Source organism: Delphinapterus leucas, chromosome 3 (assembly GCF_059928025.1).
Source record: "Delphinapterus leucas isolate spDelLeu-1000000601 "Yukka" chromosome 3, BTC_Dleu_Yukka2, whole genome shotgun sequence".
Classification (NCBI taxonomy): domain Eukaryota; kingdom Metazoa; phylum Chordata; class Mammalia; order Artiodactyla; family Monodontidae; genus Delphinapterus; species Delphinapterus leucas.
Genome location: NC_143131.1, coordinates 49756652 through 49778726, shown reverse-complemented (window position 1 = coordinate 49778726; position 22075 = coordinate 49756652). Strand labels below are relative to the sequence as shown.

The 22075-nt window shown below is 36.9% G+C and overlaps 1 protein-coding gene across 2 annotated transcripts in view; it reads right to left on the bottom strand.

Moving 5' to 3' along the window:
• ZSWIM6 (zinc finger SWIM-type containing 6) overlaps positions 1 to 22075 on the bottom strand; it is a 206288-nt gene that overhangs the window by 92881 nt on the left and 91332 nt on the right. Inside the window, exon 1 of one of the 2 annotated variants that reach the window (XM_089908890.1) lies at positions 1 to 22075. This exon is cut by the window's left edge and continues 7504 nt beyond it. The exons of the other annotated variant lie outside the window; for it this stretch is intronic. The gene's annotated coding sequence lies outside the window, so the exon portion shown is untranslated. 2 annotated transcript variants of the gene reach the window in all.

Genomic DNA, 22075 nt, shown 5'->3' with positions numbered 1-22075 from the left:
AGAGGCATGCAAACTCAGTAGTTGTGGCACGTGGGCTTAGTTGCCCCGTGGCATGTGGGATCTTAGTTCCCTGACCAAGGATCGAACCCACGTCCCCTGCATTGTAAGGTGAATTCTTTACCACTGGACCACCAGGGAAGTCCCACCTCTTAGTAATTCTTAAGAACAAAAGGTTTAGCCTGAAAAACTGAGGGAAGATTTATTCCTGGAAGCAGCATGTTCACTTCAACAGGTTGATGAAAATCTTTCAAAAAATGTATGAACATTTTAACTTTCTAAACAGTATCCAAAAAATCTAATTTAACACTTGCTTGATGACTCAAGGTTATCATGATGAACATTTACTGCATTATGTCCTCCCAGCAATGCCCTCAACAGCATTACTCAGCCAGGTTATTGGCCTTTTAGCTAAAGAGCTTCTGCACTGCCCTGATGGCCAAGTACTGGTCTGCTCTTTCTCTCTCCTTCCTTGCGGAAGTCAAATGCACCCTTCTCATGCTGACATTTTGACTAATAGCTGCATCCCCTCTAGTTCTTCTAAAATGTTGGTTTACACCTTTCTAGGACTTTGGAAACTAGATAACCACCATTTTTAGAGCTGTGTAAAAATAAGACTAAATGAGGTCTGAGCACAGGCCTCAGGTTTCTTCTATGAGTTAAGTGCTCATACTTGAGTCTGGGGATATTGGTGGATTTAGCTTGGCAGTTTCAAGGGCTCTTCTTTTGTCCTTGATTCATTGTTCTCAATTATATCCCAGAGAGAAAGTAATAATTAGAGAAAAATGAATAAACTACTTTTCAAGTTTTCCACAAAAGTGCCATGAACTTGAAAAGGTAAATTCTGAAATTACTTCTCATTACTAGAAATATATGATGTGGTAACGTGTCTGATTAATCACTTCTACCAATATTAATAAGAAAGGGTTAACTTTTCTACCTGCCACCATATGAATCTCACTTTTTCCTCACACATAAAAAAATAACTTTTAGGATAAACATATCTAACATAAGAAGTCTAACATAAGAAGGCTCTATGTTTTTTCAAGAAGAACAGTATTTAAAAAAACAAGATACGCCCAGGTCTTGGTTTCTAAATACCAATAAAAGAAACCAAAGCTTCTTGGAAAAAAATGGCTGATTCTAGGGTTGGGATGAAGAAAATACTGATGCCAGAAAGGAAGTGCTTAAAAAAAATTGAGGGAACTGTCCCATCCTGAAAGAGTCCCCAATGGCCAGGATGCAACTATTTGAGCAGGAAAATAACATTAGTATTGGATTATAACTCAAAGAATAAAATAAATATCTGAGTCCATACTGCTAAAAATTATTAAATGGATAAATAAATAAATGAAGAAGGGACACATCTTCCTTATAGAAAAATTCCAATTTAAAAATGTAGAGAGGATGAGAGAAATAAAAATCATCATTAGAATACCACAGTAATATTTGCTGCAGGCCAAGATATACTGATGAATGATAAAATTAGTGGGTAAAGCTTTAAAGAGAAACAGAATATTTGCATAGTCTCAAAGAATCTCCCCTCCAGATATGTAACTTAAATTCTTTGATGCTCCTCCCTCCAGTAGGTGGAGCTTAATTCTCCTCCCCTTGAGTATGGACTGGACTTTAGTAACTCCCATCTAATGAAAAGTAAAAAACAGTAGCTTTATAGCGGAAAAACCTGTCACTTAAGCAAGTGATCACGGTTAGCATAACCAACTGCAAGTCGAATTGATATCAGGTACCCCCTGAAATGATGCAATGAGAAGTGAACATTACTATTTCTGTGATATTCTTGCAAAAAATGCACAACAGCAATCTAACCATGAGAAAAGCATCAGACAACTCAAATTAAGGGACATTCTACAAAAATACCTGCCCAGTATTCTTCAAAAGTGTCAAGGTCATAAAAGACAAAGAAAGACCACTAAACTATCACAAATTAGAAGAGACTAGGAAACGTAATGACTAAATACAATATGATATCCTGGACTGGATGCTCAAAAAGGACATTAGGAGAAACGCTGGGGAAATCTGGATAAAGCCTTTAGTTAATAGTACTGGACCAATGTTAATTTCTTTAGTTCTGACACACGGTTGTATAAGATGTCAGCATTAGGGGAGGCTGGGTAGAGGGCTTATGAAAACTCTCTGTACATCTTTCAACTTTTCTGTAAATCTGAAATTATTTCAAAATAAAAAGTTTTTTAAAAAGAATCTGATATGGTTACTAGTTACTTAGTATGGTTACTTAGACCTTAGCAAACTGGTCACCAATATCTAAGCCACAAAGGTCCCTTTGGGCTGCTTTAAGGTAAATTTCTAATGTTTCAATTTAAAGATTAAGAGGATATTTCATAGCAAGAGAAAGGGTAGGAGGACTCTAGAGAAATACTTGCACATATGTACCAGGAGACATACAAATAATTCAGCTTCATAATATAATAATTCAGCAGCTTTTTAATATAAAACTGGCAACCCAAATATCTATCAGCAGCAGACTTAAGTTGTGACATACTCATATGGTAGAACACTTTATAGCTGTGAAAATCAATCACATCTGGTTTCTTCTTTTTTTTATTGAGGTATAAGTGACATATAACATTGTATTAGTTTCATGTGTACAACATAGTTATTCCATATTTGTATACATGGAGAAATGATCACCATAATAGTCTATTTTAATAACGTCCATCACCATACACGGTTACAAAATTTTTTTCTTACATGAGAACTCTTAACATCCACTCTTCTAGCAACTCTCAAATGTGCAATACAGTATTACTAACCACAGTTACCATGTTGTACATTATATCCACATGACCCATTTATTTTTGGAAGTTTATACCTTTTAATCACCATTTCTGCAACCACCAATCTGTTGTCTGTATCTATGAGCTTGGTTTCTGTTTTGTTTTGTTTTAGATTCCACATATAAGTGAGATCATACAGTATCTGTCTTTCTCTGACTTATTTCACTTAGCGTAAATGCCCTCAAGGTCCATCCATGTTGTTGCAAATGGTAAGATTTCATTCTATTTTATGGCTGAATAATATTCCACTGTATACCACATTTTCTTAATCCATTCATCCATTGATGGACACTTACTTAGGTTGTTTCCATATCCTGGCTATGGTAAATAATGCTGCAATGAACATAGGGGTATACATATCTTTTCAAGTTAAGTATTTTCATTTTCTTTGGATAAATACCCAGAAATGGAATTGCTGGATCATATGGCAGTTCTATTTTTAATTTTTTGATGAACCTCCATACTCTTTTCCATAGTGGCTGCAGCAATTCCCACCAACAATGAATAAGGATACCCCTTTCTCCACATCCCTGCCAACATTTGTTATTTCTTGTCTTTTTGATAAAAGCCATTATAACAGGTGTGAGGTGATATATCTCATTGTGGTTTTGATTTACATTTCCCTGATGATTAGTGATGTTGAGCGTCTATTCATGTGCCTGTTGGCCAGCTGTATGTCTTCTTTGAAAAAATGTCTATTCAGATTTTCTGCCCATTTTTTATTCGAATTCCTTGGTTTTTTGCTATTGAGATGAATGAGTTCTTTCTATATTTTACATATTAACCCCTTATCAGAAATGTGATTTGCAAATATTTTCTCCCATTCAGTAGGTCGCCTTTTCATTTTGCTGATGATTTCCTTGAAGCTTTTCGGTTAATGTTGTCCTACTTGTTGACTTTTGCTTTCGCTGCTGTTGCTTTTGGAGTCAGATCCAAAATAAAAAATCATCACTAAGACTGACATCAAGTAACTGACAACATGAAAGAATGGTCCAGTTTCATTTATTCACATATGGCTGTCCAGTTTTCTCAACACCAATTACTGAAGAGATGTCCTTTCCCTATTGCATATTCTTGGCTCCTTTGTCATAAATTAACTGACCACACGTGTGGGTTTATTTCTGGGCTCTCAATTCTGTTCCATTGATATGTTTGTCTATTTTTATGCCAATACCATACTGTATTGATTACTATAGCTTTGTAATATAATTTAAAATCAGGGACCATGATACCTCCAGTTTTTTCTTTCTCAAGATTGCTTTGGCTATTTGGTCTTTTGTGGTTCCACACATGTAATCAATCACATCTGTTTTAATGAATCTCAAATATAATACTTTAGAGAGGAAAAACTGAAAAAAGCAAGTTACGGTATATAAAGAAGTAGGCAGAATATCAAATGGGAAATTTTTTTTTTTTTTAAGGCAAGGAAATGTTTAATACAAAATTCAGGGTACCTGATAACTTCTGCTGATGGTGGGAAGTAAGAAGTGAAATAAAGGTGTCTGGGAAGGGCATACAAAGTATTCCCTGTGTTTTTTGCTGTATAAGTCACAAATGTATTATAAATATTCTTTTATATCCATTATATATTTATTTTTAATTGTAAAAGGCGTGAGGAAGTAGTTCATCTTTAACAGATACACATCCTGCCAACTAAACATAATTCATTAGGTGCTAAAGTCTTTTCAATCTCTGTAATTCCAAACTTCATCTTTTTTTAATTAAAAAAATAGGCATTTCTAAAATCATTAAGAAAGTATGTCACCCATTCAGAGACTACAATGTAAAGCAAGTTCAGTTAATGAAGTCCAGTGTTACACTGGGATGTCTACCTTCTTCCATTTAAAAAGAAAGAACCTTCCTCTATTGCCATCCAGGATAAACTATTTACCTTTCACAAAAACAAGAAGCTTGTGTATTCTGGGAAAGATAATAAGGAGAAACCCACTTGAGCTGCTATCACATAATTCTGAATACTCTTGTCATCCTTATGGCCAGATCAAAGTTAACTCAGTACTCTGATTAAAATGTCTTCAGATTCTGAAATATTCTATGCATCTCATTTTTCAAAATCTACAATTTATTAATAAAATGCCCTCAAAATAAATTTTGGGTTAAATATTAAGTTTTTTTTTGTAAAAGATTCCTAGAGTAACTGCCATAGGTTAGTTATCACATTTAGGTATAAAATACAGTATAAAAAATCAAGGTAAAGATACTGGCTTTAACTTTTTAAATTATACCTGTGATCAATAATAATTATAAAACAGCAGGTCTATTCTAAATACAAAACACTGAAGTGGCCCTAAGCTCCATACACACACCTAAATATAGTGCTCCCAAGAGAGGAAATTGGTCAAAATCCATCATGATGACAGGGCTGAGCTATAAGACATCAAAAGTATGCTTATAAAGAGCTAACTTTGGTCATTATTAAACTATTTTTTTAATGTAAGTTAACTCGAAGTTTACTATATTCTTAATGAGAAATACTTGATTCCACATGAAAATAATCATTTACTTAATGATGCTTTCCAGTCAAGTTTTGATTTCAAAGGGGGAAAACAAAAATCCCCAAACACCCAGAGGGTATAAAAGTAACCAAGGTAAAGCTTAAAAACCACATTTCCTTTCATGGGAAGATTTTATTGCAATGTGAAATTTTGCTTTTGAAAAACTATGAAGTTGAAAAACTGAGGTCACTGGAGAACATTGAAAGAAAACAAAAAGGTTATAGGAAGTTTTATTACTTCCTACAGGTCTCTTGATATACGAATAACAAACTTTAAATAATGTATTTAATAGGATTATCATTTAAAGCACAATTTGGATTTTAAAAACAATAACCTAGTTAGTCTGTCAATCTAAGTTACTCTGACATTTGTACCTTGATTTCCTGAATATAACTAAAACATTCCTACCATGATGCCAGCTTCCTAGTCAGGCTTTTTGAAAGGACTAAGGTAGCTCAAGTTCCCTCAGCTGAGCAAGAGCCAAAACTCGAACTACTGCCTCTTCTGTGCAGTTGTAAGCAGTTAACACTCAGGATAAATCACTCCTAAATTAAAGCAGTCTTTATGGATCACAATGACAACAACCACACTAACCAGACGGTCATGTCAGTCTTCAGGAATCAGGACATACTTTTTAAGGTAACAGGAGCTTCAAACTATAGTCCCTGGAAACAGACTTCTTGGAACCACATTATCCTTAAATAAATAAACTTCAATTGAATGAAGTAAAACTGCAGATAGCCCTAAAAAATATACTCAACTACTTAAGTGTTTCCAAAATGACCAATGGCAAATGTTCCTGAGGTTCCTCCTCCCTGCCCTCATTTATTTCTCCCTTGAGTGCAGGCTTTTCCCTGCCCCAAGCCTCACCTTCATGAATCATTTGCTTATGGGGAAAGGGTAGTATTTTCTTTGTTTACTATTTACTACTTTGGAGTCCTGTAAATATTTAGTAACAAAAATAATAATCAACTGATTATGTAGGTCAAGCATTCATAGTTCAGAGAAGTATAACCATCAGGGCACCAGGAAGTGACAAAAATCTCCAACAGTGACCTGTAACTGTCAGAGGGTTTTATTAACCCACTAAAGGGAAATGTGTTAAGGTGGCAATTCAGTGGAGTGCATACTTTTTAGCAGCCCTTATTTAGTGTATCAGTTATTTTTTTTTTTTTAATAAATCATACAAATGAGAAATCACTTAAAGCAAGAGTACATGAGTCTCTGGGATGCATTCCCATTTTGTCCCAACCCTTCCCCTTCCCAGTAGAATGGGAAGGCTGATAGGTTAAAATCAAACTATAGCCATCCATTTTCACTGCTTTCAGCAATACCCATTTCATACTTGGGGCAAAGAAGAATTTGAACAAATCACCATTTTCCCCTTAACTTTCTGCTACTACCAGATTGTTGGAAGGGAAAGGTGAGTGGAAAGATGATCCAAGAAGAGGGGCAGAAAGAAAGGAGGGAGAGAAAGAAGCGGCTGAGGATGTTAGAAGACAGAAGGCTTTTGGGTTGCTGCTAGGTTCAGAGTTTCTAAGAAGAAATAGGGGTATATTAATTGGGAACACATAATATTTCTAAAAAATAAGCTGTTCTTTCATTCCACTGAAGCATTTAGCAGAATCAGTCCAAACTGCTCAGCACCCCAGCCCAACTCTGTGTGCCTTTCTGGTTAAGCTGGCAGCGAGGGGACCAATTATTTATATTTCCAGTCAACCTTCCTTTTTAGTTACTGCCTGAATCACACCTGGAGGTCAATCAGGGGACAGGTGTTTCACTCAGACTGCCTTCCCATCTGCTTCACACCTGTTACTGTCCTAAAATATCCACACTGACAAAGAGAGAGGGACAAAGATTATGAAAGCGATAGAGTAGGTCCCCCACAAGCTTTGTACAGTCAGCATCACCATCCATCCCAGCTATGCTGGGAATGTGACTCTCGGAATTATGACAACAAAAGCTCATGCAAACTACTACTACTACTACTACTACTACTGCTTCTACAAACCAAACTACTAAACACCTTTTGAGTGCAGACTGGCATAATTTAACCAGAGGAGAATTATGAGATGGTATAAATGGCCTTATTTAAACCTAGGCTATTAAAAACAATCAAATAAGAAAGTATTAAACCTCTGGAAATTTAAGAAAATAAATTGAAATTCAGCTTGAGTGAACCAGAATGAGAAACCAACGTGACTGAAAAGAAACAGCGGGCATATCCTACGGGTACTGGTGCTATTTTCTAATTTACTGCTCTATTGTAGTATTAAGATGGACCTAAGACTTTACAAAACATCAGGAACCAACATTCTTAGACGTAAATGCCAAAAAGAAATCTTACAAGATGAACAAAGGGATTCAAAGAGGGAAAGAAGATGCTCTGATTACAAAGACTGCCAGGGTGACAGTGTTGCCGTTTTATAAGTCTTCCCAACATATTCCCCTAGTAGGTGGCATTTCAAGTAAATAATGTCAAACTATCCTATATACACCTATTACTCTCTATTCCTATTGGCACTGTGATTTTCTCGGACTACTTCAATATCTCCAGTCAAGGTTAGTTTCACTCAACTTTCACTCCCAACTACGTATGGCCTTACCCTTTCTCTTCATTCCTATATATGCTTACTTTTGACTTCCACATCCAAATAAATCTTCTCACCATACTCCCATATACTTCTTGGTTCAATGTTGTTGTTTTTTCTTTTTAATGTCTCCAAGTGCATCAGATCAGAGCCAGTAGGACCTCTGTGAGGCATTACTTGAACAATTTTTTCAGAATGCCTACCAACACCTCTATCATCTCTCCTCCCCCAGAGGCTTTTTTGTTCACATATACTATCTCATTTACTAGAGAATCATGGGATTTACTAAAATAAACATTAAGTTCTATAATCACTTTAATGAAGTAATATTGCCATTAGACAAACTAGTTATGGAGGAGAGAATTAAATAGTGAATGAGAAGAAAATTAATTTATTTTTCAACTTTTTATTGAAGTATAATTAATTTACAATGTTGTGTTAGTTTCAGGTGTACAGCAAAGTGATTCAGATATATATATATATACACACATATATATATTTAAAAAACTATATATTCTAAGGAAACTAATAGGCCTGTGTTCATTTGTACAGAACATGATACTTGGTGGGGTTTCTTTTTTTGGTTGAGGTATAGTTGATTTACAATATTATACAAGTTTCAGGTATATAGTTATCCGTAGTTTGCGCTTCTTAATCCCCTACCCCATCGTGCCCCTCCTCCTTCAGAACAAGATGCTTTGAAAAGTAATTTCTGTTTTATGATCTCATTTGATCCACATATATAAAGAAGAAAAGACACTAGTGACAATTAATAGCCAAGCACTGTTAGGAGCTTTTATATTTAAAAGTTTTACAACTCAATAAAATACGTATTACTTTCCCCCTTGTTACAGATAAGGAAAAGGAAACTAGAAGAGTTGATGTTGATGATGCACACGATGTTGATGTGCTAAGTGGCAGTTCATCTGACTCTGCCACACCATGTTGCCTCCAATCTAGCTTAATCAGATAAATTTTTTAATCCATAATTGCAGTAAATATGAGAAGACTGATCTGTGACATACTCAAATCCTGGCAGACAGAAACTATTAAAAAGCCTGGGCCTAGGCAATCAGATAACCTGATCCTAACATATCCTCATCTCCTCAACCAGCCCCAGCCTACAGATGGGCTGTGTTGTGTGTTCTTGGATGAGTCATTTACCCAATTAGGCCTTAGTTTCGCACATATAAAACATGGGAGGAAGACTAGATAATTTTTAAGGTTATGTCCACCAATACTTTTCTTTCTGAAAGGAATATTCAACTGTATAGATTAACTTTTTTTTTAACCAATGTATAAAACATATAGGGGGAGGGTTGGAAATCACTACCCTATAAAGCAAGTACTAAGTTTAAGCAACGACTAAGTCTTCTTATACTCTCCTGAACACAGATGATTTGCATTTAAGCATTTAGTAAGTAGCTCTGAATGATGAAAGATGAACTGACTAGAGTCTACCTATGAAACTATCTTACATCCAGGAAGGGTTTTCAAGGTAAGTCTGCCTAATTACTAAACTCTGCCTGAAAGAAAAAAATGTTATGAGTATGTGTATTTTAGTGATTAAAAAAACAAAAGAGGAAAAGCTAACAACTTCAAATTTGGGATCACAGCCTAAATTGCCACAAAATTTTAACTTTTACACATAATATAATCTCATGTAGATTATGCATAATCTAGATTAACAACATAGATCCTTTAGCTCATGCAGTTTCCTCTGCTAAATATGTCCCTTCTCTCTCTAGAAGTCCTAGTCACCTGTATGACCTATTTCAAATACATTCATCCTCGCAGTGAAAGGCCACCACTACCTAGAACCTCACCACTCATCACACACAGAGAAAAGCATTTGTTGTCTCTTTTGTGCACCAAAGTACTTTCTGCAGATTGTTATTACAGCCCCTTATCACATAACACTATGGTGAATTGTTTATATGCCTGTCTGCCCCAGTGGACTGTAAGCTGTTTTATTCATCTTTGTGTCCTCAGTACCTACCAGGACCAGGCACATGGCTGGCATGCATTAAATGGTCACTGAATTGAACTGAATAGAATAGAAAATTTCCCTTTCACTCAACCAACACAGCTTTGGGTCTGAACATCCCAAACACTCATACTCAGACATGTTTTGCTGCACTAGATGGCACAAGCAAGCTTCAAGCACCCTGTAAATTCAGTTCTCAGAGAGACCTGTGGGGAAAAGGTATTTTAAAAATCAGTTTACAAAAAAAAAAAAGCAGTTTTTAAAAAGGCTTCATATTTCTTATGGATTTGGAGACTAAGAAAAAGTAAATTGTGTGTCCCCAGTATCTTTAAAGTAATGCTCTAATTGTTCTAATATTCATGACATTCTTTCTCCTGTCTGGGAAGATAAGAGGGATTGATTTATGTGAAATATCCACTACCTCCCTATTATCTGCTCTCCGACTATATCAACAGTTAGTACTTCCTCCCTACACACACCACCTATCCCCACAACCAACAGCACCTAAAAAACTGCCATTTTCCTATTTCACACAGAATCTGAAAAGAGAGCTGGGCCTCATTCCAAAGAACTGTCAATTTTTCAAAGAAGATTACCCTACCAAATCAGTCATCTTTCTTCTTCCATTAGGAAAGACATTAAAATAGAATTACACTTCAAAATGTGAGCTCAACGTTTTAAGACCACTAAACTTTCTGTACCCTTAATGTACTCTAGCTTCCACCCCTACACACACCTTTTCTTCAGAGCATTAATCAAAACTGTGGCATGCTTTCTAGCCTCAAAGATCTTTCCCATGTTCTCCAATTCATTAAAGACTTTTCCAATTACCAGAGTAAAATACTAAGTGTCATGATTTGGCATTTCAAGCATATTCCTGCAATCCAGGTTAGACTGAAAGGACGTCTGAACTATATAGCTACATATAACTATCCCCACCACATTCTCATGAGAAAACCAAATCCTATAATATTTGGGTTTTTAAAACCCAACAATGCCAAAAATCCTTCAAAAGTCTTTTTACACTGAAACAAATCATTTAGAAATAATAGTTTATCCTTATCTAGTAAAGTTGAAGTACATATACTCTATGACCCAACGATTCCACTTAGGCAAATATATACTAAAGAAGTGCATGTACATATATACCAAGACACATAATCAAAAACACTCTTAGCGTCACTGTTAATGATACCCCAAAACTGGAAGCAACCCAAATGTCCACCAACAGTAGAAAGACTAAACAAAGTATGGTGGAGATATGAAATAGATTACTATACAGCAATGAGAATGCTACAAGCAACCACACAGATGAATCACATAATGTTGAATAAAGGAAGCAAGTACAAAGAATGCATAAAGTGTAATTCTATAACTATCTGTTCAACCGTAGGCATGTTTCATAGACTGTTCAATATGTATGTTATACTTCACAATACAAAAGCAGTCTTTTAGCTTCAAAACTGTAGTCTCCACACATAAAATCCTTATTTTTATTTTAGTTATAGCATTTATAAGTCTGTCTTTCCATAAGACTATAAACTGCTTGAGGGTGAAGACTGATTTTATTCATCCAGGACATCATGGTACATAGCAGATGCTCAACAAATATTGACTGGATAGATGGATCAAAGAATTACGAACATAGGGAAATCTCAAATGTCAAAGAAATCTCCATGAAGCAAAAGAATAAAAGTCACTTCCCTTTTCCTGTATACAGGCAAAGACTAGTAAGCTCCAAATTTCAACTAGTTAAATACATTCTGAAATGCCTATTTCTAATAAATGGCTCCATTGGACACAAGATAGTTTTAGTATATATTTTATCAAAAGTGCAAGTTATTTTTGAGCTGTTAGTTCAGTAGCCAGATTCTGATTTTTCTCTTTTGCAGTACAGCTGCCAGACTCCTGGTTGTCTAACTTATTAATAATTCCTTAATTTAAACACAAAAACACATGCACAACCCTCTTTATGAATCTACCCCCAAGAGTTCTAAAATGTTTCTCCATTAAAAAGCACATCTCAGTACATCCTGCTGTTCTTAGAGCTGCAATGCTTTCCTCCTCCCAGTTCCCCAGTCTCCTATGGACCATCGGACTGAAATTAGCTATTCATTACATGTGAAGAAGCGCTGGCTAGAGTGGAGCCCTGCAGAGACAGACTGCTATTTTACATGTCAATTTCAGAACTAAAGCATCTGCTACCTTACTAATATGTATATTTAATGTCTCTGCATAATGTGTGGAATTATATGCTGTTCATTGCCTGTTTGTTCTGATATTAGGTACTCTTAAGTAGCATTATTCTAAATTATTCTCTTTGAAATATGTAGGACTTTTTATTAGGTCTCTTCCCTAGTGTTGTCTGTAACACAGGGTCCAAATGAACAGCATACACAATACTGAAGACCAAAAAATCATGAATCAGAGTAAGGTAACCAAATATGACAAGTTTGTGGCCAGCAATTACTAATAATTTACTTCATATCCTAGGCTCCTGACTCCTCGATACAATTTTACATTAGGTTGAGGGGTTGCAGTGAGGGAATGGTAAATTATTAACAGCCGTTGGTAAACCCTGAGTAGTAGAATTGTTCTTTTGGAAAATCTGTACATTTATGTTAAAAGCCGTATTTCTAGCATGTTTCTCTCTCATCAGCAATTAATTCCATGTTAAAGACACAATTTCTTTTGTAAACTGTGGTGATACATGTTATTGAATAAACCTCTGAATGGGGTGGGATGGGGGAAAGCTTTAAGCTATTACATACAGTCCTCATACCATAAGTTACAATTGCTTTTGTTCATTAACCCTCATACTCAGCAGGAAGCTGGGAATGTTCAATATTTAAGAACCACCATGAATGGCAGTATTATACTAATCAAACCTAAGTGATACTAGATGCACAATAATGAACTAATGCCTGTGTTAACAGAACTACAAGTACCACACCGGCACAATAATCTGGACTGCTTTACCACAGTTAGTACTGCTGCGATTAGGGACTTGCTCAGATTAATAAATAAGGTTTTTCTAGCTTTATAAATCATCCACACTTGTTAGTGAATACACCTTTTAGTTACAGAAGGTGACTAGTGGATTTTGTTTTTGTGTGTAGTTGGATACTACATATAAGCTTGCTGGTGTGATATAGATACAGTGGCCATGTGGGGTGCCCACGGTAAATGACAGGTACCATTTGGCATTTACTTACAAATCTAAAACATGAGGCCTAAAAATTGGTAATAAACTTTAAAAGATGAATCTATTTTCTCTCAGATGCGTAAGTTTAGATTCTAATTCTTCAAGGAAATAAATTTACAAGTGCATGTACATGACCACCCAACCACACACCATCTTTTACCAGCTCCCAAGCATGCTCCAGAGAACGAGGGTTACCTGTTTGTCCTAGCACAATGTCTAATACCTAATGATGATGACTCAACAAATATTTGTTGTGAATGCACGCACACGTCAATGCTAGAAAAAAGTAATCTGAGAAACAGTAGGAACTATCATACAAAACCCATTGAAGTAGACAGAACCTATTACCAAACCAGAAAAAAGTTGGTAGTGACCAGTGCTTCCATGAATAAGTTAGCTCAGTCCGACTAATATCAGGATCTGAAACTAGAGAAGCTTTATATATTTGATGAATAGTATAGCACCTACCTAGCAAAGATCTTAAATAAACCATAACAACAATATACATGTAGGAGAAAACACTAAAACTGGAGAAAATATTCTCCAATACTACCAACCTGTAAATTTTAAGATTAAGGTTACTACTACTACTTTATTGTTTAGTTAAAACATGGGTCAGCTGATGTCCAAATTGCCATCAACATCTCATTTGCTGATAACAGTGACTATAGTTTTTTTGTTTGTTTTTTTTTTTTGTTTTTTTTTTGCGGTACGTGGGCCTCTCACTGTTGTGGCCTCTCCCGTTGCGGAGCACAGGCTCCGGACGCGCAGGCCCAGCGGCCATGGCTCACGGGCCCAGGCGCTCTGCGGCATGTGGGATCTTCCCGGACCGGGGCAGGAACCCGTGTCCCCTGCATTGGCAGGCGGACTCTCAACCACTGCACCACCAGGGAAGCCCGACTATAGTTTTTTTAATATAGTAATTAATCGCTCACCTTAGATATACATACTGAACTGCAGAATGGAAAAAAAATTTTTTCCCATCTTTCATCAGCATTTCAAAACACAAAATTAACTTCTTTGTCATTGAAAACAACCACCAAACCAACAACCTTAGAAAATATAATAAATCAGCTTATTTAATCAACAATGACTTTAAAATGTAATCCTTAACAGTTGTTTAAAATATGCATAACTAAGTTTGCAATAGTTATCCTGATTTAAAGCAAAAGCACATCTGCTTATGAGTAAGTAAATATAGTCTGACAGCAATTTGGAACATCTATCAGAAGGAATCAACTGCAAGCTAAATAAGCATTATTTGTATTCCACATAATACTCTATTTGTTCTTTCTAGCCACTGCAGAAATAAAAGACACTCAAACTCATTTAGTGTACACTAAATCCAATGTACCTAGGCAAAACACTGAAAATTCCATTTGGATGGTTCCCAGCCCATATAGCCCAACTTTTTAAAGTATTACTACCATCTGGTTACTAGTCTGTGTTTACCAAAACAGTAGCTGTGCACACATTTCTATAGCAGCTGTGGTCAAAAACTTTAAATCAATCCATTTGGCTAAACGAAAACTCTTCAAGGGAAAAACAAATACAGCATTTTGAATATATATACTTAAAATAAGTTCCACTACTGGTTCTAATAACATTCCCCGAGGACAAAAACAGTAAAAATGTATTATTTTTTACATTTTTGTAAATTGTATTTAGAAATACAATTTTGGTATTTGAGACATTAATTTATTTATATTTTCGATCATTTATCACACGAAAGAAGGTCCATGGAAGTCAAGTGAAACACCCAAGGTTAAACAACTAGCTAGTAGCTAGACTCTGTCCAGAACATAGGTATCTCCCCTGGTTTCCAGTACAAGAATCTTTTCACAAAATTATTCCAACCAAATCCCAAGGTCCTAAAAATAGAATTTTGTCAAAGGAATATACCATTTAATAAATGCAGGTTATAATTATTTTAATCATTTTCATAAAATATAACAGCTCATCATAAATTATGAAACCTGACATATTTGTTTCAGAACTGGGTTAAGAGCTTAAAGCATCCTGTGAAATTTTTAAGAATTCTAATTTTACAAACTTTTCCCTTTCTTTTTCACATCCTCCTTCAACCACTCCCATTAAAAACTAAGTCTAGGGGCTTCCCTGGTGGCGCAGTGGTTGAGAGTCCCCCTGCCGATGCAGGGGACACGGGTTCGTGCCCCGGTCCGGGAAGATCCCACATGCCGCGGAGCGGCTGGGCCCGTGAGCCATGGCCGCTGAGCCTGCGCGTCCGGAGCCTGTGCTCTGCAGCGCGAGAGGCCACAACCGTGAGAGGCCCACGTACCGCAAAAACAAACAAACAAACAAAAAACTAAGTCTACAAACCAATCGTATTACCCTGGTCAAGAGGCTAAGCTATTACTTTAGATCCAAAGGTAATTTCTTGGCTCCTACACACATGCTAATGTTCCCCTTTCTATGAAAACATAACAATATGCCACACTGCGTGCTTTCTTGTAAATAGAAAGCCTTTTCCTAATTAGAACTATCAAACTTCCAAATGACCCCCTTTCCCCCTAAGAAACAAACCTAATCCCCAAATATAAATTAATATAGAAGTGCTCTCCGCATTGCTTAGAGGGGGAATAAAAGGCAATATGCCAAATGTACTCTCTATATATCTTTTGTTGTTATAGTACTAACAATTTCTTTAATAATACTTAAGAAAAACAAATTTTCAGGGCATAATGGCGACTATTTTAAACTTATTTGGGTTAATGAGCCACTATCCTTGCTTTGACAAAAATGAATTGTTGCCTTCTTTCTTCCTTTTTCATGATATCTAAGAAGAGAAAATAAACTAACAATCCACCAAAAACAAAGCATGTGTTCTACTCCTCTACATGGAATGTTAAACTTTCAAGGGAAAGAACCGGACATTAAATTATTTGGGGGTCAGGTTATAGAAGGGGTGGTTTATAGCATTTATAGGTGAACTATTTTTTGTTTTGTTGGCTTCCTGATTCCTGGTCATTTATTTTAGAACATGAGAACCCAATGAAAAACCCAAAATTAAAACTTTCACTACTTCTTTACATCATATCCAGGAAAAGAAGAGTTGGCGTCAGTGGACATCTAGAACAAACTGGTAATAAGTTAACATAATTACTGAGACAAATGCACAACAGGTTTTTTTTTGTTTTTTTGTGGTACGCAGGCCTCTCACTGTTGTGGCCTCTCCCGTTATGGAGCACAGGCTCCGGACGCGCAGGCTCAGCGGCCATGGCTCACGGGCCCAGCCGCTCTGCGGCATGTGGGATCTTCCCGGACCGGGGCACGAAACTGTGTCCCCTGCATCGGCAGGCGGACTCTCAACCACTGCGCCACCAGGGAAGCCCCCACAACAGGGTTTTTACACTTTTACATCCATCATTCATAGGTGCCTCTCAACAAACATCCTTGTACAGAGTTGGCAGTGGAGCAGGACAAGCAATATTATTCCCATTTGACAGATAAACTCATGGAGGTTATATGACACACCAGGGCCCAAGGCTAGTAAGCCAGTTGTGAAGTGACGAAAACGCCCAAATCCTCTGGTGCCAAAGACCTGCTGCAATCATTCCAAAATACTGCCTCTGTTCATTTCACTAGTTTCAACTAATTTGCAACAAGAGTGATACAAAGCTGTGTACAGTGTCTCACTCTGCTCATCTACTTTTTAGGTCTTCCTTTCTCTTTCTCTCCTCCAACACTCTATGAACTCGGCGGCTCAGCTTTATTTGAGCCCAATATGGGCCTGAGAAGCCAGGGGTGCACTACACACATTTGAAAATTCTACAAGCTGAGGCATTTTGCACAGGTGGCTGGGATTCCACTTTAACCACTTGTGTGTATACAATTCTTCCTAAATTCAAAACTAGCACAGGCCGCAGTTTAAATTTAATGTTTTGGAGGAGAGGGAAGCAAAATTGTTTGGAAATTCTCTGTGAAAAACAGCCTGTTGTATTAGAACAAACAGCAGCTTGTTCCTATCATTCCTTTGTTTGACAAGTCTGGGCTGGCTAGAAAGGTCATTTATGCCTCAAAGCATCAAATTAACATTTGAAGACATGAATTTTAAAAATGGCTATTTGCTTCTGTTCTGTGAATGGCTAATGCAGTTCAGAAAAACAGAAAGGAGAAAAACCTACTACAGTCTTAGCCTAGTTCCAAAAAAGACTAAAAAAAAATAACAAAAACAGAAAAGGGAAACACAAAACTTTCCTAAGGCAAAGCATCCTGTGAAATTTATAAGCCTTTTAATTGATTTATTTAATTGAGCACTCATTTTATGTCCATGTCAACACATGCCGACTCTGTCTTAATTAAGCTACATTCTTTAACAGAAGAATTAAGAAGGTAGCTGAAATCATCAAACTTTCAAGCAATGTAAGGAAGAAAAATCACTAATTATCATAAGATGGCTTTTTGGAAAATCATAAGGTTCCTCCCTCTCATCCATAACCCTTCTGTCCAAATACCAGCAATGACTGTATAGACTAAGCTCCCAATTTATTTAGTACTGTCTTGGTTCAAGCACAACATTTTTTCCCCTAGGTTTCTATATTATCTTCCCAACACAAGTCTATGTCACTATATATATTTGAAATACAAATCATCATTACTAGCTACAATCTTCAACTATATAGTCATTCAAGATCAGGAAATACTCTGGTTTCATTGGAAAGACTTGAGGGATGTGAAGTCTGAAATTCACTGTACAGACTTACAAAAGTGAGTCATTTTCATTACAGCTTGTTTTCTACAGATGTATACTGGGAATACCACAAGCCAGCTTCCATAATATTATGGGAAATATAAAACTTAATGTAATATTTTAAATATGTAATTTAATGAGATAACATAGACATCGGAAATAAAATTTGAGAATATTACTAACTTCCTGAAATACTACAGAAAAATTTGACAAAATTTTAAAAATGAGAAAAATTAAAAAACATCACTGTAACAATTCAAAATAATCTTTAAAACACAAAATTCTTAAAATAATTTAAAATAATCACCTTATCAAGAAATATTCTACGATGTTATAAAGTTAGTTCATAAAATAATGTCTCAATGATGCTGCTTCCTCAAGCCACCTCCCACCGCTCCTCTTCTCACTGCTTAACCCCTTGCAGTCTAGCTTCCATTCCAAGCATTCCATGGTCAGGGTTCTCCTGGGAGTAATTAATTGATGATCTCATAAATGCAGAGCACAAAGGCCTCCTCTCAGGCTTCATTCTCCTTGACCTCTCTATAACATCCGACACTGTTCTGTAAAACCGTTTGACTCGGCTTCTGCAATATTGCACTGGCATGATTCTCTAACAACCTCTCAAAATATCTCTTCTCAGTACCATTCACTTATCATTCATGAATCAAAATGATCCCAAATCTGAGTGCCTTTCCTGCAAACTGGCCCCAATGCTCAAATCCTGGGGGTGCCATTCACAGAAATGACAATGTGATTAGTACCCACCGGAGTTTAGCAATGGAGTGGCCCTGTCCTTGGATTGTCCTCAGGCCTTACCACAGATAAGGCTTCCTCTACCTGGACAAGAGCATCCATTCCCACACCTTCTACCACAAAACACACGCGCACGCACGCACAGCCCCCAAGTCTGTATCTTCATCTCTGTTTTCTTCTCATGACCAGTCCTCCCTGCCCATGTGTTTGCTCGCTATCTCCGTATGGACAACACATACTTACATCCACCAGTACCTCACTCAACTTACCTCCTTTCAAAACCAGCACCACTTCCAGGCCGTATCAGACCCCTGCAGTTTCCTCATCTTGGCCACAGCAGATTTTGCCAAGGCCTTCTTCTACATTCTCTGCTATATCTATTGCCTCACCTTAATTCCCAATGACCTTTCTCTAAACCAGACTTCACCTCCCACTTTAACAGGTGAGGCCCCTACCTCCACCATCTGCCACTCCACTCTAGATTGCCACTGAAACACAGAAAGGAGCACCGCATTCCCCTATGTTAAGACTAACATTATGTGCTATCTCAGAATTGTGACTGTACTCTGAAAGAAAACTGAAGGCCTAGGGATTGTGGCCCCCACCTCCCTTCTACTCTCCTTCTCTACGTTCTCCACCGCAAGTTTTACACCCCCCCCCATTTTATAAATGTTGTCATGGTCTATAATAAATCCAAGAAACACAAATATTCCTCGATTAAATCCCCACATAAAGAATTATTATAACAGGGTCATATGAAACAGGTCAACTCTGATGCAAATATATTGTTAATTAACCATGTCAATGTACACATTTCCAATTAAAACCAGCTGATTAGTTCAACTATTTTTACGTTTTTGAAACCTAAAATATTGAAATAACTTTCAATTAAAAAAGGAAGATAGTCATGCCACTTGATCAAGGCAAGAAGCACAACATCAATCTCTCTGTAACAAACCCTTACCCCCTTGCATGAATAGTGCTTCATGTGAAGCAGGCACTCAATAAAGGTCTCAGAATTTGAACCTCAAATTGTGGCAACACTTGACTGTCCCTCTCACTCACAAACAGGGATTGTGTTTAACTGAGGTTTCCCAGTTGTCTCAAAACATAAAATGATAAAGATGTAACAAACCCAAGAAATGAAGTGCCTTTTTCTTTAAATTACTGAGAATTAGTTTTATCATGGTAGCAAGGGGCCTGAAGTTAAGTCATTCACAATGTTGCCTCTTCCCCTCCTCATGACTAAGAGTAACACCATCAGCCAAAATGAGATGCACAGGCCACAGTCTTTGAAAAGCACAAAGCCACCAAGAAAACAAACAGGTGAAGACCATCACGAAGAACAGATCGGAAAGAGAGGATTTTTTTTAAGCAGAAAACCTACAAGCCAGAGCAACAGAGGTTATGAGAGTATGAAGACACTAATGAAACGTGGCCATGTTTTCCGTCCCTCCAAGTATGTCTGGCATCCCTGTAAGTTAAAGAATAAACTAGCTTAAAAGAACCACCAAAGGCTTTAAAAATGCAGGAAAGGGGCTTCCCTGGTGGCGCAGTGGTTGAGAGTCCGCCTGCCATTGCAGGGGACACGAGTTCACGCCCCGGTCCGGGAAGATCCCACATGCCGCAGAGCCGCTGGGCCCGTGAGCCATGGACGCTGAGCCTGCGCATCCAGAGCCTGTGCTCCGCAATGGGAGAGGCCACAACAGTGAGAGGCCCGCGTACCGCAAAAAAACAAACAAACAAACAAACAAAAAAGCCGCAGGAAAATGACTAGAGCACTAATACCAGTTAGGAGAATCAGGCCAGGCCAAGTATTTTAGTTCACAGCAACACTCATGCCTGTGTCTTACTCCTTTTTGCAAAAAAGATGCGACACTTTTTATACCTGAGTCACAACAAATGTCTCTTAAGTTCCTTGCCAGAAACTAAAAGATTAATAAAGTTCTATGTAAATTAGAGCTCACTTAGATACTGCCCGTTGCAGACATAATGAAGTCTCCCTGTGGCACCCACTCCATTGATAATATTAAAATCTAGCAGGCTCATACCTAACCCTCCAGGAGCCATCGTCAACATACACAGGAACTAAGGAAGCCATCTTCAGTAGCTGGAAAAGGAACTCTCAATATGGCTAGATGGTATGGACAATTAAGATGCCATTTTTATGAACTGAATCAGAAAGAATCATTGTAAATATAAAAAGTTTAACAATTTAATAAAAATAGGTGTTTGATTACTATTAGAAAATAAACATATACATTAGAATACAAACACCAAACTTTAAAAAACATAGTATAAATATTTTGTAACCACTGCAGTAAAGATTAGTTTAAGTATGAATTATCAACAGGTGTCAAGTCTAGGGAGAGGTTTTGATGAGGAGGATATTTTCATGGTCTTAAAGTGTCTCCCCATAGATCGCTTACTAGTTCCAAGGGAAAAATTAGTAATAAATGCAGGAAAGAAATTGGAAAACACTTTGGCCAAGTCATGATCAAAATTAATATACCAATGAGGGGCAGATGGGTTTCAGGTACCTCCAGATGTGAAACCCTGAGGACACATTATTTAGGCAGCATTCTGGTAGGGAATGCATAATCTGAATCTAATCATGAGAAAACATCGGAAAAACACTAAAATAAGAAATGTTCCATTAGAAAAAGGGGGAGACTCTATTCTTTAAAAATGGAAATAATCATAAAAGATAAGATCTTTGGCAATATTCCAGATTAAAAGAGGTTAAAGAGACAAGGGAACTAAATGCAATACCTGACCTAGATGAATCCAATTACTGAAGGAGGGGGAAAATCCTATAAAGAATTGTATCAAGTGACAAAATTAGAATATAGACAGTACAGTTTTTATCAACATTAAATTTTATGGAAGATGACAGCTGTACTGTCTCTACTGTGGTTTTCAAAGAGAATATCCCCATGGAACTCACTCTCATGTGGTTCAGAAAAAAATATTGTGTGTTGAGGGGAGAGGGGAGGCAGTGGGGGAGACAGAGATAGACAGGGAGAGGGAGAGTACTCAAATGATAAAGCAAACTGGCTAAAATGTTAACAAGTGAATAGACACAGAAAGTTTATAGATACTCTATTATTATTTGCACGATTTTCCTGTAAGTTTGAAATATCACATTAAAAATATTTTAATATGAAAAGTTTATATGCCGCACTCCAGTATTCTGCCGCTTGGTTTGGTAAATACAGTGTTTATATTAAAATAGCATTGTGAAAACAAGACTTCATCATATTATTAACTTAACAACCTTACAAATTACACAATGGCCTGAACAGCCTCAGTGTCAGAGAAGGGGTACTCGTGTCAAAAAAGGCTTTATTTAATTTCATTTATTTATTTTTAAACATCTTTATTGGAGTATAATTGCTTTACAATGGTGTGTTAGTTTCTGCTTTATAACAAAGTGAATCAGTTATACATATAGAGATGTCCCCATATCTCTTCCCTCTTGCGTCTCCCTCCCTCCCACCCT